Raw genomic sequence first — 15,461 nt, 5'->3', positions numbered from 1 at the left:
GATGGATGTAAATCATGCACTTTGAATGCAACAGAAAATCATACACAAGCAAAGAATCACAGGTGTGTGCTTCCTTTTCCACGGTATTGGGTTTCAGGTCCTTTGCTTGATGAATGCTGGTATAGCCATACAACATGGCTGATGCGGCATGGCTTTTAGGAAAACAACATCTGACGTTAGTGAAGCACATTACACATGCCGAGTGATCAACACAACAAAGGCGCTGGTCCTGTGTTTCATGAGAAGCACATAAACTACCTTTCTTCAAGAACCAGAGGTCAGAGTATTTCCTAATTATTATTATCATTTAGCAGATACCTTTATCCAAGGTAACTTACAAAACAAGTTATAATATATACAAGAATGATTAGAAGGTGCTAGCATCAAAGGCAACAGAGAACAAGATAGAAAAAATGACTTTCCTAAACTCTTTGTCAGTACAACAGCAGCCATACTGTAAAAGAATAACTACGCTATTCTAAAATACAGTCGGTCCTTAACATTCTAATTCAACTTTCACAATTTCAAGCATAAAGTGATTTTATTCATAATTTCATTTTTAGTTTTGTGTTGGCACTTGCACACATTCACCGTTATGTGCAGTACAGAAAAAAATGAGAGGCGTGATGCACACAAGTCAGGAGAGCAGCTATTATCCAGCTAGGCACTTCACTGGTCTTGTTCATCCTACTGTTGGAGAGAAAAGAGTTCCCTGTGACTTTGTTGCATATTTTCTTTGTTTTGTTTTAAAAAATCAAGTTTGCTGTTGCAATTAAGCCCCCAAAGTGTTGTGGCAGTCGTTCAGGCACTAAGCCCAAGCATGAGAAGTCAGTGATGCAGGTTAATAAGAAAATAAAGATATTAGAGTTTCAAAAGATCTCTGGTTTCAGAATCAATCTGAATAAAAGTGTGCTCTTTCCAGTGAATTCTCATGCATACAACATTAGATTGGACACCTTCCCTTTTATCATCGCAGATCAGTTTAAATACCTAGGGGTAAACATCACAAGTAAACATAAAGCTCTCTATCAACAAAATTTTGCAGTCTGTATGGAAAAAACTAAGCAAGACTTGCATAGATGGTCAACCCTTCATCTCACTTTAGCTGTTAAGATGAATATCCTTCCAAAGCTTCTCTTTTTATTTCAAAACAATCCAATATATGGTACATTAATAGATCTTTTTTTAAGAAATTAGATTCAACCATAACCTCATTTATTTGGAATTCAAAACATCCACGTATCCAAAGGGCAACCCCACAAAGACCTAAGGTGGAAGGTGGCATGGCTCAACCTAACTTTCAATTTTTATTACAGGGCAGCAAATAGAAAGGTTTACTTACCTTGGCAGTGACATTCATGCCTCTGGTGACTCTTCCTATGAAGTCAGTAGACGGATTGGGAGAGCATGGGGTGGTCATGAGGTCACTGGAAAGGGGTGTGTGGCGCTCCTGATATCTCTGAAAAAGGACGAAGGTCCAAGACTTCAGAGTCCTGGTGCTTACTGTCTTGCTATATGGTTGCGAGACATGGACACTATCCAGTGACCTGAGATGAAGACTGGACTCCTTCGGTACTGTGTTTCTCCAGAAAATCCTTGGGTACCATTGGTTTTGTGTGAAATGAGCAGTTGCTCATGGAGTCCCGAATAAGGCACATTACCTGCATTGTGAGAGAGCGTCAGTTACAGCACTACGGCCATGTGGCATGTTTCCCTGAGGGTGATCCGGCTCGTAAGATCCTCATTGCTGGGGACCCAAGTAGGTGGACCAGGCCAAGGGGTCGCCCACGTAACACCTGACTGTGGCAGATAGAGGGTCATCTCCAGAGGGTGGGACTGGACCGCGTGTCTGCCTGGGGGGTTGCCAGCCGGGATCCTGAGTTGTTTCGTCATGTAGTGGGTGCGGCAACGCACTGTACCAGTGAATGCTCCCCAACTTGACTTCACTTACAGCAAATATACAAGCTATAAAAACCTGGACATGGACACAAATAGATGAACATACACAGGCTTGGTCCACAATAGAAATAAAATCCTGCAGTACTTTTTATATTCCTTGCTTTGCACCCCAATTAATACAAGTTATCGCCAATATAGTAACAACCCTATTGTGCTTCACTCACTCAGAATATGGAACCAATGTAGGAAATATTTTAAGATAGAGAAGCTTTTATCTGTGGCATGAGAACCACATTTTTCTACCCTCTCAAACGTACGCAGTTTTTAATGTCTGGAAAACATTCAGGATTAAATGATTTAGAGATCTGTACATAGACAACGTCTTTGCATCTTACGAACAATTACACTCTAAATTTAACTTTCCAGCAACACATTTCTTTCACTACCTTCAAATCAGAAACTTTGTTAAACAGAACTTGCCCAGTTTTCTTCACCTCCCACCTACATTTTGGCCGGAAAAAATATTGATCAGTCTTGAGGACTCAGACAGCATCTCAGTAATATATAAAACCATTTTACAGTCCCTCCCTTTCAAAGATCTAAGAGTACAATGGAAAAAGGATCTCTTGCTCAACATCACAGAAAAGGAGTGGAAAGTAGCAAGCTCCATATGCACAAAGAATAGAATTATTCAACTCAAAATTATATATCGAGCACATGTCTCTCATTTAAAATTGTCCAAAATGTTTCCAGGGCAAGATCCAATCTGCGAATGCTGCAATCTAGTCCCAGCCTCACTGGGTCACATGTTTTGAGCCTGCACCAAATTAACATCATTCTGGACCAAAATCTTTAAATGCCTTTCAGACAGCCTTGGTGTCACAATCCCTCCTAACCCATTAACAGCTGTGCTTGGGGTACTTCCAGATGGGTTTAAAGTGGAGAAGGTGTTTCCTTTATGGGGCGATATAGCTCCCTAGTTGGAATAAGTTCTTTAATAATTGCGGAGTTTTAAGTAACCGAAAAATATAGAAATATGATATTAAAAGACGATATCCCTCCCATAGTGATACAGTGGTAAAAATCACATAAGAGAAAATAACTTAGCTTTCTTTACTGATGATTTATGCGGCATTACAGACGGGAAGCCATAATAGCAAGACAACACCAAGGTGGGATCTTGATCTATACAGTCTGCCATTTTTTCGTCACTGCACTGGAAGGCTTTTCAGGACAGATGACGATATCACCCATCCGTCCATCTGTTGGCTTCAAAGTATTTGCCTGCTGTCCAAGTCTTTTTATACTGTCTTCTCCACGTGCCGGCCCTTACATCAGTAAATAGTCCATTTCCAAACAAGGAAAGAAGATCCTGTGCTCACTTCCAACAGAGGATAAAATCCATACACCTGTCTTTAGGCTAACTACACATTCCTCAAGCTGTCTCCGTCCATCTTGTCCTATGCTTGGCTAAGCACTTCTAAATGCTAAGAGCCCTTTTAGCCTGGCCTGTACATGTGAAGGAATTTATAAAATAATTTCTTGTACAGAGCACAGTGACATTAAACTTACATTCTTGTTACGGAAGGACAAACAAATTGTAATTGCCTTTACTACACTATTGGCATGTAGACATATCTTGCTAAATTGGAAGAATCCTAATTCTCCAATTCTAAGTCAGTGAGTAACTGGTGTTATATACTATTTGAAACTGGAAAAAATCAAATTCGCACTTAGAGGATCTGTACAAAACATTTTCAAAATCTGGCAGTATCTAATCAACTACATTTTAGAATAAACATTTAAATTGAGGAAGCAGGTTCTCTCGCACCTTTTACTCCATTTATCTTTATTAATTTATTAATTTATCTATTTACTTATTTTTACTAGCTTAAAGTTTTACTCTGCTGGCCTAACTCTCTTTCTCAGGGGTTGGGGGTTGATTTGTTTAGAACCTTTTTGCGTTTTTTTTTTGTAAAACCTGAATTATTTGCATGGAATGTTATTTGATTTTAATAAAATCAATAAAATTAAAAAAAAATCTCCCTATTATAAAAAAGTCTTGGGAGGGAGACTAGGGAGATGAGACGTGATCTTCTCGGAAGACAATTTGACGTCCTGCGAGAGACACTTTAACATCACGCGAGACAACATTTAAAACAAGTTCATGGACATCTAACCAAGCTGTTGTTGGAATGCTTTTGGTAAACAGACATCATGTGCTCCCAGCTCTTTTGTGTACTGCATTTAATGGGTTATTTCATTGTTGCTGTGTTATGAAAAGTGCAAATTTTAAGAAAGAATGTTTTGTTAGGTGTGGCATGGTGGCGCAGTGGTAGCACTGCTGCCTCGCATTTTGGAGACCCGGGTTCGCTTCCCACCTCCTCCCTGTGTGGAGTTTGCATGTTCTCCCTGTGTCTGCGTGGGTTTCCTCAGGGTACTCTGGTTTCCTCCCACAGTCCAAAGACATGCAGGTTAGTTGGATTGGCGATTCTAAATTGTCCCTAATGTGTGCTTGGTGTGTGGGCATGTATGTCCTGCGGTGGGTTGGCGCCCTGCCTGGGATTGGTTCCTGCCTTGCACCCTGTGTTGGCTGGGATTGGCTCCAGTAGACCCCTGTGTTCAGATTCAATGGGTTAGAAAATGGATGGATGTTTTGTTATAAAGAACTTGTACGATTATGGTACAATATATTACATTGTCTGTTTTGTACCAACACTGAGGTCTGAAAGCTGTTTTAGATACGGAGGTGAAATTTTAGTACTGATCCATTACTGATCTGCTGTAACACTAGGGAATGAGACAAGGAAAAAGTTGGGACATCTCCACATTGAACCCTGTTTAATGGAATAATACAAACTAGCCACCCGAACTATTCTATAACATTTCAGTAAATATTTACTGCTCTGATGTTGATCTTTCTGATCATAAAATAATTCAATACGTTATCAATTGAGGAGAAGAATTCATAATTAATTGCAGAATCACGGTATTTGAGGATTCCTCTACAGTGACACTTTCTGTTGCAGAATTTAGCTGAAAAACTACACATTATTACATAATGGGCTTAAGTTTTGAGTTTGGTATATTTCTATCCAGCAGCTTTAGCTCTAGACTGTCCTCAACAAACTGTGACACACAGACAGACACATATGCATCATCAAGATATCAAAGTTTTTGGTATTGGGGGACCCTAAAACATTGAGATCCGTCGAAAACCGGAGATTGAAATTTTTGATGAATCTAAAGCTTTCACTCCTCTTCCATAGAGGGTAGGTTATGGTCGGGGAGGGCACAAAGGAAAAAGTAAAATAGTCACAGCAATAATATAACTCAAAGGTCAACAGCCACAGCCAGTTTACATACAGGGTCAAGCTAGTAGCTGTCTCAAGGTAGGAGCGCTGTCTCCTGTCATCTCGGATCCATCAGTGCATGCCTTCCTCAGATGCATCCAGTGAGATCCAGAAGAGGCAGGACTTCATGGGAACTGAGGGAAGTGACCTCAGTCAGTTTTGGAGGGTTCGTCAGGACTGAGGAGGAAAAAAGGATGAAGTATTAGTGCCCCCTTCTAATTTGGAGTGGTACTGCTTACCTTATCAGAGCCCTGAAGATGTCCCCTATGCATTTGTGACTGACACTGCTTACGAAAATTCAGGACAAAGATACAATAAAGCCATATATGTTGAAGTTTTGAATGCTTGGAAAAATGTTTCATCTGTTCATTTTTTAAAATTGCTTTCATTTGCTTTTTGAAAATTTCTTCTATTCAGCTTTTATACTAAATCATTTATTAAACACCTAATCAAAACGAGAAGACAGAGGTTCATATTAAGATACTGTATATCCGTCAAAGAAGAATTTTGTTTTATACATGTCCGCGTGTATATTCAACTTTAAAAGGCTTAGTACCGTATTTACAATATACAGTAGAACCTAGATTATCCGTGGTAATGTGTAGGACCAATACTACCTCAGATAACTGAAAACTTGGACAAAACAAACAGCCATGGCCATGTCGATTTAGATAGATAGATAGATAGATAGATAGATAGATAGATAGATAGATAGATAGATAGATAGATAGATAGATAGATAGATAGATAGATAGATAGATAGATAGATACTTTATTAATCCCAAGGGGAAATTCACATAATCCAGCAGCAGTATACTGATACAAAGAAACAATATTAAATTAAATGTAAAAACTGTCTATATAAAAGATTTTGCCATATGGTATTGTATCATTTTTAAGTCTCTTTTTATCTTCTTCTTCTTTCGGCGGCTCCCGTTAGGGATTGCCACAGCGCCTGTCATTTAAATGGTCCTTGAGAAGAATTCTGCTGATGGCAGACATTGATTGGCTCTGTCACCACTATTAGATAATGTATTCTTTCACGGTTAAACCAGGCTGAGTTCTTTTGAATTCAGAACACTTCAGTTTGTCACTGTTAGTTGGAAATTCTTTGTCTATGAATTGTTAGATTTCATAGGTACTATAAAAAATTGGAAGGTCATCTTACCAAATATAATGAATATTTATTTGGGTTAGGGTTGGTTAGGTACTCTTGTTCTGTAGGTATTTATTTTCTTTCATAATTTAGGTAATGCTAGCACTTGCTCCCTTTATCTCCAGCATTGTTCTGCAACAGGGAAGTGTTTTAGGTTTACATTTTGGTGTGCTGAGAATTCCAGTTACATTATCACACAATATTGGCATTGCTATTGGGTTTTATTTTATTGCAATAAAGTTCATGGTTGTCTGAGAGTTGTTTCTTTGTACCAACAAGTTTTTATTACTTTATTTATAAATTTCTTTAGCTTTAGTGCAAAACCTGGAATGGAGGATACAATTATATCTATTTGATCCACAGGGCTTATTCTCATCTGCATAAAGCTGGCAGCTCCATGAGGATGATGATTTTTGATTTCTACAGTGCTTTCAATAAAATCCAGCCATCCATGTTAAGGGGAAAACTCAGAGATATGCAGGTGAATGAGACTGTGGTGTAATGGACAATCTGTCGGGCAGACCACAGTTTGTGAGACTCTAGGACTGAATCTCTGATATGGATGTGAGCAACACAGGAGCACCACAAGAAACAGTCCTGTCTCCTGTTTTCTTTACTCTGTGCATCTCTAACTAAATATAACACCTGGTCACATCACTTCTCAGATGATTCTGCACTTATGGGGTGTATTAATATGGAGACAAGGTAGATTAGAGGAGTCAAGTGGAAAACTTTGTTTCTTGATACAAAGAGTATTGTCTGAAACTTAACATCAGCAATACCAAGGAACTGGTCATTGACTTTTGCTGCACAAAACAGCCTGTATATCTGGTCACTATTCAAGAAGTGGATGTAGAGGTGTTGCACTCCTACAGATTCTTGGGGGACTATATCAATGACGGGCTGGACTTGTCAGAGGAACTATATAAGATAGGGCAGAGCAGGCTCATTATTTCTTAGGAGTCTGTGTTTCTTTGATGTGCATCTATCTATCTATCTATCTATCTATCTATCTATCTATCTATCTATCTATCTATCTATCTATCTATCTATCTATCTATCTATCTATCTATCTATCTATCTATCTATCTATCTAAGCATTCTCTATTAAAAAGATGAAGAAAATGAAATCTGGGTATTTATGTAGAATAGCTTGTCACACACGTGCGCATGGGAGGCAGCTAAAGGGCTTGAGTGACGGCAGTTCTGAGACAGGCCGGGCTGTGGCAGAGTGCACTGACTCTTTTTCTCACTTCCCTGTAGACCATCCCTGGGAGACTCCACCTGGCTCTCGTGACATCACTTCCGGGACCGAACCAATGGAGACAGAACTAACGGCGCCGGCCCCCCTGATGTCACGTCCGGGCCTGATCCAATGAGTGGCGAACATGTGCCCAATTCCCATGACCTCACTTCCTGTCTTCCCCTTTAAAAGCCTGCCCTTTTTCCCCTTACCCTCAGTCTTGTTTTGGACTCGATTGTATGCACATCAGTGCTGTTGTTATGATAAAAAACGACTTTGCAGCCAGGATACCAAAATATACGGGTGGCTGCCCCAAAACTTCTTTGAGTATGTCTCAGCTTTGTGACATTGGCGTAGCCGGCAGGATGGAGAAGTCCTGGAAGAGAAGGGGACAGGACCTGCAACACGTCCAGGTGGGATCGCATCGGGCGAGTTTTCAGGCGGGAGGGTGGCCCGTGTTTGGAGTGGCCGGTACAGGCTCTGCTCCCGCATGCTCAACTAGGCAATCTAGACAGGCCAGGGAGTGTTGGGAGGGGCTCACAGGCGTGGGCTGCCGGAAGAGGGAGGCGAAGAGGGCTGTTTGTGCTCTCTCGGAGGAGAGTGCCTGCCTCCCTGTGAAGCCAGAGCCCGATTTCCACCTAGGGGTGCCCCAGACTGGCAGGTGAGTAACCTGAAAAACTGGAGGTTTGACCCGGAGCGGCCAACCCCACAGCAAGCCTGGTCCCTATGGGTAAAAGTAGGGCAGTGGCTGCGGCCACAGACACTTAAGCCCTCCCAAGTCATAGAGCAGGTGGCTTGCTACCTGCTTCTGGACACACTACCCCGTGGTTTCACCCAGCCGGTCTGGGGTAGAGAATTTACAAATATGGCAGAGCTCATAGAGCTCGTAGAGAAACAAAGGACGGCCTCGCAATCTGAGGGAGCTGAACCGTCCTCTAGCCGAACTCAACCGGGATATGTCCCAACACCTAGCCCCCCCCTGTACAACCCAGAGCTTGTGCCGGCGTCCCCGGGGTCGCGGGCGCTCAAACCGCTTGGGAATGAGGCGGAATGCAGGTGGAGGGGGAGGAGGGGTTGGTGTGCTCTGATAAACCCGTTGGCGGTTCCACACACAGGCATGGTGGTCGTCAACGGGTACAAAACGTCTGCTCTGTTAGACACCGGCAGCAACACTACCATTGTTGCTCGCCGTTTTGTGCTACCGCGACAGTGGTTAAATTATAAGGTCGGTATAACCTGTGTCCACGGGGAAACCCGCTGGTACAAGGCCGCCACGTGTGTCATCAGTTACGGGGGATCGGTTCGGAAATTAACTGTGGCAATCCTTCCTGATCCTCCACACCCGGTGATACTGGGGCGGAACTGGCCTGAAATTAAATGCGGTGAGACACATACCACTCCCGGGAATACTTTGGGCCTTGTTATAGACGGGCACGAGCCGTCTCAGGTTGCCTCCACGCCGTGTAATCAGCCAGCAGAGAGAGACGAAACGGCTTCCCTGAGTGACATGGTTACCCTTGGGCCGTCATGTGCTGGTACGTCATCCACTGAAGCCGAGGCGGAACGGGAGGAGGCCACGCCCCTTGAGGTCGACGCTGACCCTCTCTCTGTATTGCGGTTTCAATTTAAAGAAACGCCGGCTTCTTTCAGAAGGGAGCAATGGAATGACGACTCCCTGAAATTTACAAAAAATGCAGTGGTCCTTGTAAATGGCCAGCGCACTGATCAGTCTATACCACAGGGCCCTTACTTTGTATTAGACAACGACCTTCTTTATCGTGTAGCAATGCATGATGGACAGGAGAGAAAGCTGCTGCTAGTTCCGCGTACCTTCCGGCGGCAGGTCTGCGAGCTAGCACACGCTCACCTCCTAGGTGGCCACTTGGGCACCGAAAAAACTCTGGAGCGGATCAAGCTCCGTTTCTACTGGCCGGGAGTCAATGAGGAGGTTCGTCGCTTTTGCACTTCCTGCCCGGAGTGTCAACTGCGACAAATTCCCAGGAGGGACCGTGCTCCTCTTGTCCCTATACCCCTGATTGATGTTCCCTTCCAAAGAATCGCGGTCGATTTGGTCAGACCCCTGGAGCCCTCAGCCCGAGGACACAAGTACATTTTAGTCCTCATGGATTACGCTACACGATACCCCGAAGCTGTTCCGTTGCGCTCAGCTACATCCAAAGCTATCGCGGGAATTACTAGGGTCTTTTGCGTGGGGTGTTCCCAAGGAAGTCTTGACAGACCAGGGGACACCTTTCACCTCGGAGACGTTCAAGGAGACTGCCAAGTTGCTGAAAATAAAGCATTTAAAGACCGCGGTGTATCATCCTCAAACCGACGGGTTAGTAGAGAGGTTTAATCAGACTCTCAAACAAATGCTACGTAAGGTGGTCAGCGAGGATGGAAGGAACTGGGATCAGCTCCTCCCCCTCGTCCTTTTGCTTATCGGAAGTCCCACAAGCCTCCACGGGTTCTCCCCTTTTGAATTACTGTATGGGCGACAACCTCGGGGCATATTAGACATTCTAAAAGAAGGGTGGGAAGAAGAGGCTCTTCCCTCTACAAACATATTAGAGTATATCGCGCAGTTACGCGATAGATTGGGAAAGATTCGGCCTCTCCTTAAAAGTCACATGGAAGAAGCACAAGCAGCACAGGCCCGTTATTACAACCGCGGCACGTCTCTTCAGGAGTTCCACCCGGGAGATCGGGTCATGGTCCTAGTGCCTACCTCCCACTCTAAGCTGCTTGCCCATTGGCAAGGCCCCTACGAAGTTAAGGAGAGGAAGGGGCTGGTCGACTATTTGGTGAGTCAACCCAATCGCCGGCCAAAGGAGCCGGGTTTATCATGTGAACTTGCTGAAACCGTGGAAGGACAGGGACCCGATCCCTCCTCCGGCCAGCCCCGCTCACTCTTCGCCACACACACGCCTTAACTTCGCACGGACTTAAGTCCCAGACAACGGCAGGAGCTGGAAACAGTTATCCGGACCGTCCGGAGGTAGTCAGTGAACCCCGGAAGGACCTCTCTGGTTGAGCACAACATTGTGACAGAGCCCGGGTTATTGTCCGAGAACGCCTGTATCGTCTTCCCGAGGCAAAAGGCTGAAGTGGAGCTTGAGATCAAGCGCATGCTGGAGCTAGGTGTGATTGAGGAAAGTTATAGTCCCTGGTCCAGCCCAATTGTGCTCGTCGGTAAGCCTGATGGGAGTTGGAGGTTTTGCAATGACTTCCGTCGGCTTAATCAAGTCTCCCAATTCGATGCTTATCCTATGCCTCGAGTGGACGACCTCCTCGAGAGGCTGGGACAGGCTCGGTACTTGACCACACTTGACATGACAAAAGGGTACTGGCAGGTTCCTTTAACGGACTCCGAGGAAAAACGCGTTTAGTACCCCTAGCGGACACTGGCAGTATCGTGTCCTTCCATTTGGGTTACACGGGCCCAGCAACCTTCCAGCGTCTGGTGGACAAAGTGCTCCGGCCTCATAACTCATACAGTGCTGCCTACCTGGATGACGTGGTCATCTATTCCAGCACATGGACAGAACACCTACAGCAGGTCCAAGCGGTATTACGAACACTTGGTGAGGCGGGCTCGGATTAATCCCAAGAAATGCTTCTTTGGGTTAAGTGAAGCCAAATATTTAGGCTACCTGGTGGGTCGGGTACCGTGAGGCCACAGTGCTCCAAAGTTGATGCCATTTTGAAATGGCCCCATCCGTGAACCAAGCGGCCGGTCCAAGCCTTTCGGATTAGCGGGTACTACCGCCGGTTTGTACCCGGTTCTCGGAGAGAGGTGCCCTTGACTGATTTTACAAAGAAGAGGGCCCGAACATTGTGGTATGGACTGAGAACACAGGCACTGCATTTAGTGACTTGAAACAGGCCCTTACGTCCGCACCTATTTTGATGGCACCTAACTTCTCTTTGCCTTTCATCCTCCAGACGGACGCTTCGGACACAGGCCTGGGTGCCGTGCTGAGCCAAAGTGTCGATGGTGTGGAACACCCCATCATGTTCCTAAGCCGGAAACTGTTGGACCGGGAAACCAGGTATGCAGCGGTGGAAAGGGAGGCTTTGGCGATTAAATGGGCGATTACTCAGCTGAGGTACTACCTGTTGGGCCGGGAGTTCACTCTTGTCACGGACCATGCGCCTCTACAGTGGATGGCCCTGCACAAGGAGTCGAATCCCCGGGTCACCCGGTGGTTTCTTGACCTGCAGCCGTACAAGTTTTCGCTCGTTCATCGTCGGGTGCTCTCCATGCCAACGCTGATGCTCTTTCTCGGGTTCACGACCTCTTGGTTAGGGTCGCCCGACCCGACGAGTCTGGGCTAAGGGGGCCTTGTCACACACGTGCGCATGGGAGGCAGCTAAAGGGCTTGAGTGAGGCAGTTCTGAGACAGGCGGGCTGTGGCAGAGTGCACTGACTCTTTTCTCACTTCCTGTAGACCATCCCTGGGAGACTCCACCTGGCTCTCGTGACATCACTTCGGGACCGAACCAATGGAGACAGAACTAACGGCCGGCCCCCTGATGTCACGTCCGGGCCTGATCCAATGAGTGGCGAACACGTGCCCGATTCCCATGACCTCACTTCCTGTCTTCCCCTTTAAAAGCCTGCCCTTTTTCCCCTTACCCTCAGTCTTGTTTTGGACTCGATTGTATGCACATCAGTGCTGCTGTTATGATAAAAAACGACTTTGCAGCCAGGATACCAAAATATATGGGTGGCTGCCCCAAAACTTCTTTGAGTATGTCTCAGCTTTGTGACAAGCTATATTCAATTACCTTACATAGAACTTGGACACATGTGATTTACATAACATATTCTTTGTGTTATGGCACAGTATAATTGCAGTATAGTCATGTGTACAGTGAAAGTATCTTTTGTATTTCAGACCAACATGCAACATGTCATAGTTGGTGCTCTTGCCTCATAGCGCTGAAATGGCAATCCCATCCAGGGTCACATCTTGTTTTGTGCCTGTCTTTGCATCAGAATAAGCTCCTGGTGTCTGGTACATTAGGAATTAATTTAAGTTAACTCAAAAAATAGATGATTAAATAAATGAAGCTCGTAAATTTATTAGTAAAGGACTGGTATCCCAACTCAGACAGTGTGGGCTTCTCCCTTGAAATTCATGCTGCTGGGTTACAGTCCTGCCCCCTGAACCCTTTATTGAATTTAATGGATTCAGGAAAAGGGTGGATGGAAAGGCGTTTCTGATTGTATTGCAAATGGGAGCACTCTAATTAAAATAAGATATTAACCTATAATCAAAAAAAGATCTGAATCAAAAACAGCAGCAAGAGGACTACCTTTCAATTATTAGACCTGTTTTCAAACTGACATTCGGGTTTTCATTTGTGACTACTGATTTTTAACTTCTTTAATTTTAGATAAGACGCCCACAAACATTACCCTAAAATCCATTTTCAATTGTTTCCCATTTTCATTAAAAATCTTTTGAAGAACATTAAATTGTACAAAATTACTATAATCAGACTTGCAAGTGTTTCCCAGAGTATGAACGAGTGATTATGTTCTCAAAATCTGCAGAAGCACTTTATCATTTAACACCTACTGATTGCATAAATAGTCATTACTTTGTGGGAGCATCTGGCACAATTACTGCAGAAGGTTTGTTAAAGAATTCCTCACAAATGTTGTGCAATGAGTTGGTGTCATTTCTGCACATTCTTACTGCCAGATATGACAGCTTGACAGGAAATTGCAAAGGAATCTTGCAATTTTGATGCATCATCATATTTTTAGTTGGAGTTCAGAGTGGACTCTGATTGAGCAAGTTCACCTTTTTGTTTTTTGGTTTGGGTTTCTGCTCACTCTCTGTCCCATTCTGATAAATTAAATTTCAACCTCACATTACAGGAGTTACTTTTACAGTAGGCTTTACTTGTACTTTGCTCCTTACATAAGGTCGCAGCAAGATTTGTAATCTGTACTGATAGTATGTGTACACGACTTTTGGTAGATGAGGTAGTGTTGAATGATGCTTTTTTAAAAATTTTGCACAAGGATTAATGCTTTTGAGTTTATTAGTCAATATGCTGTTCACCCAAATCATTGATCTTTCCACCATATCTCATTCATATACAAGCATTGACAAATTTGTTGGTATTCCTCTATGAAAAAATAACCCGCAATTGTCTCTGAAATAACTTGAAACGGACAAAAGTAATTGACACCCATCATTGTTTTTGCCATATTTAACATAAATCAGACTTTGCTTTAGAGTTTCTGATTCAACAGAATATTTCAAGTAATAACACAAAGGAAAATGGCGTGGACAAAAATAATATTTTATTGCACACCCTTTAGAGGCAATCACTGCAAACAAATGATTCCTGAAGCTCTTCATGAGACTTCTGTATCTGTCCACAGGTAGTTTAGCCCACTCGAACTGCTCCAGCTGGGTCAGGTTTGAGGTGGGACTTCTCCACACCGCAGGGTTCAGGTCTTTCCAATGGATTCAAATTAAGGGTTCCTAGAAGGCCACTTCAGAATAGTGCAATGTTTTGTTCTTAGCCATTGTTGGGGGCTTTTAGCTGTGTGTTTTGGCCCATTATCCTGCTTGAGGGTCCTGTGACTGAGACTGAGCTTTCTGACACTGGGCAGTACCTTTCACTCCAGAATGTCTTCATGGTCTTGGGATTTCATTGTTCCCTGCACAAACTCAAGACACACCAAAGTAAACGGAGCCATGCAGCCCCAAAACATAACTGAGCCTCCTCCACATTTCACAGTAGGTTTGGTGTTCTTTTCTTTGAAAGCTTGATTTTCTCGTCTATGTACATAGTGCTGATGTGACTTGCCATAAAGCTCCAGTTTTGTCTCATCTGTCCAGAGGACATTCTCCCAGAAGCATTGTGGTTGTCAATATGCATTTTAGCAACAGTGGAGTCCTCTAGAGTGTTCTTCCATTGAGCTCACTGTCACGCAAAAAGCGATGGATGGTGCGATCAGACACTGATAGACCATGACATTGGAGTTCAGCTTGTACCTTCTTGGAGGTTGTTCTTTGTTTTATGTCTACCATTCTCACTATCCTTCTGTCCTTTCTGGGATCAATTTTCCTCTTGTGACCACGTCGAGTTTGGTTGGCTACAGTCCCATGGACTTTAAATATATTAATAATATTTGTAATTTTTTATGACAGAAACATCAGGCTGCTTGGAGATGGTCTTATAGTCTTTGCTTTTGAAGTTTTTTTTTTTTTTCCAATCTCCCCAAACAACTCTCTCCTTTGCTTTCTCTGGTCCAGGTTCAGTGTGAGACACATGATGACACCAAACAGCAGAGTGACAAATTTTTTCCATTTAAATCAGCTAAATGACTTATTGTACAAATGGAGACATCCATCCATACATCCATTATCCAACCCACTATATCCTAACTACATCACTGGGGGTCTACTGGAGCCAATCCCAGCCAACACTGGGTGCAAGGCAGGAAACAAACCCTGGCCAGGGAGGCAGCACACCACAGCAATTGGAGACATGAGTGATATGAATTCAAGAAAAGGGCTAGTTTGAAAAATTCATTGAATCCAATTAATTAGCATCTTTTCTAGGGGTACCAACAGATGTGTTCAGGTCATTTTAGAATATCTTTGTAGAATAAGCATCTCTTTTCACACTTGCTTTGCTTTTCTCGATGACATATCATAGGCATTCAGATACACAGGGGACAATTGCTTTTCATTTCATCACTTTTCAGGAGGCAAACAGCATTTTTTCAAAGAGCTGTAATGGGACCATCAAATGTATCCATTTCTGTATTTAGATA

The sequence above is a fragment of the Polypterus senegalus genome, chromosome 10 (assembly GCF_016835505.1).
Source record: "Polypterus senegalus isolate Bchr_013 chromosome 10, ASM1683550v1, whole genome shotgun sequence".
Lineage (NCBI taxonomy): Eukaryota > Metazoa > Chordata > Cladistia > Polypteriformes > Polypteridae > Polypterus > Polypterus senegalus.
The sequence above is the reverse complement of the archived record's forward strand: the minus strand, read 5'-3'. Positions refer to the sequence as shown.